Below are 2163 nucleotides of genomic sequence, written 5' to 3' on the forward strand. Positions count from 1 at the left end.
GTTGAAAATTAAACTAATTCTAGAAGCTATTGTTTGATGATGAATAATACTTTAAAATTAGTTTGAAATTAGTTTGAATAGAGACAGATCCTAAAATTTATTTGTAAAGGTGGAACTATTTTGAAGGTATAATTTTCTATGTCGCAGATACTGAAGAAAAGTCTAAACCTTCCCTTAATACCAAGATGAAAAATCTTTAGGACTCTTCCTGGATGCATATATAGCATTCTTTAAATAATACACATAGAAAACAGATCAGTATAATCCTTTTAGGCATTAACACTCTAGCGATAAACTTTTTCAGAATTTTTAAAACTACTTTCCAAACTTAATTTACATAGTAACATTTTAAAATCTCACTTAACCTAATGTTAATTCATTCCCTCAAAAGTAAACTTGGTGCAGCCCAAAGTAATTGTTATGAGAAGCCACTTACTCTGATTAAACTCTCTTAGTGTTTTCATAGAAATCTACTTTATTGGAAAACAATATTACAAGAAATAGCTTAAATGTTCCTTTTGCTAATGCCACTTGAATGCTGTTGGTCCTAAAGAAAAAACTTAAAGAGATATAAAAAGTTAATTAGATATGGCGCATGCAAATGATTATGATTACTTAATTAGCAGTATTCCTTAAATTGGCACAATATGTAACCGAATATGTAGCTTAATGTCTTTGTTATTAATCAGTTCTTAACATAAATAGTTTGAAGCTCTTGTTTTGTAATGTTCATTATAAATAGTCCCTGTGGGAATCACAACTTTATTTCATTAAAACTCCTGCCTGCTACTAATTGCTGCTAGGAAAACATGCACAAATTAATTGTTTTAGGAGCCAATGATATAAATATACAAGCTTCTGCACTGTTTGGGTGATTGCTATATTGTAGGTCATTCTTTTCCACTGTGATAGATAGCATACAGTACTCGGCAACACTGACCTATTTTAAATCAATAACAGTAAGTCTAACTATTACAGAGGTTAAAAAAAATTGTTTGAAAATGTTTTGTTTATCATGCCTGCTGGGACAAAATATGAATTTAGGTTATAGGCAATTAATTTGTAAGTTTTAACTACTTTTCTTGTGCGAAACAATCATTAGTCTCTAGCAAGGATGACTTGTTGCCGAAACACCCAGTCTCTGTCCACCGGTGCTGAACAGAAATGCAGAGACAGAACTTTGGAGGAGTAAGAAGGAGTAGCTTTGCCAGGCAAAGGGGGCCACAGCAGGCTAACACTCTCAAGACTGTGCCCCCCTTCCTGGGAAATGGAAGGGTCTTATAGTTTCAGAGTGGAAAACAGGGCTGTAGATAAGGATCGGGGCTGTGTAGTCTTGCATTCTTCTTCCCTCCTGGAGACATTGAGATCATTAGGGCTAGAGTCAGGTGGTTCTGGAATAGGTTCTGGTGGTCCTCGAGGTTATTGTTCCATGACCCTTCTGGGATGAAGAATGCTTACAAAGGAAAGGAGTGTTAAGGAGTGTTGTTTTGGAAAAGTAAACATCAGGTGCATAGAAAAACTTTAGCTAGAGGGCAATCATTTTCAGAGGGCAAGTAAGCAAGAAAGAGAGGGGGAAAAACATCAGTAGGAGACCGATTGAATGGGTGGAAAGAATAGGGCTGAATAAGGCTAACATAATGGGGGTGTCTCAACTAGTTTCTGCTGCAGCAGCTTGATGAACATTAACTCGGTTAGTACTTTTTAAAGAGATACTGAAAAAAATTTTTTTTAAATCACAAATAAATATAGTCCTGCTCGTTGATAATTCCTCCCCAGTCTTTTACTGTTACAAATGTCCTGTTGCAAATGCACCACAAGAGATGAATTTAAAACCCCAAATATTAAGATGGACTGAAGGGAACAAACCACTCTGGCTTTCAAGTGCAGATTGATACCAATCAGAAGAAAACAGATTATCAGAAACAGACTCACGGACTTAGGAAACAAACTTATGGTTACCAAAGGGGAAAGGTAGGGGGAGGGATAAATTAGGAGATTGGGATTAACATACACACTACTACGTATAAAATAGATAATCAACAAAGACCTACTACTATACAGCACAGGGAAATCTACTCAATACTTTGTAATAACATATATGGAAAAAAATCTGAAAAAGAATAGATATATGTATAACTAAATCACTTTTCTGTACACCTGAAA

This window comes from Globicephala melas, chromosome 1 (assembly GCF_963455315.2).
Source record: "Globicephala melas chromosome 1, mGloMel1.2, whole genome shotgun sequence".
Classification (NCBI taxonomy): Eukaryota; Metazoa; Chordata; class Mammalia; order Artiodactyla; family Delphinidae; genus Globicephala; species Globicephala melas.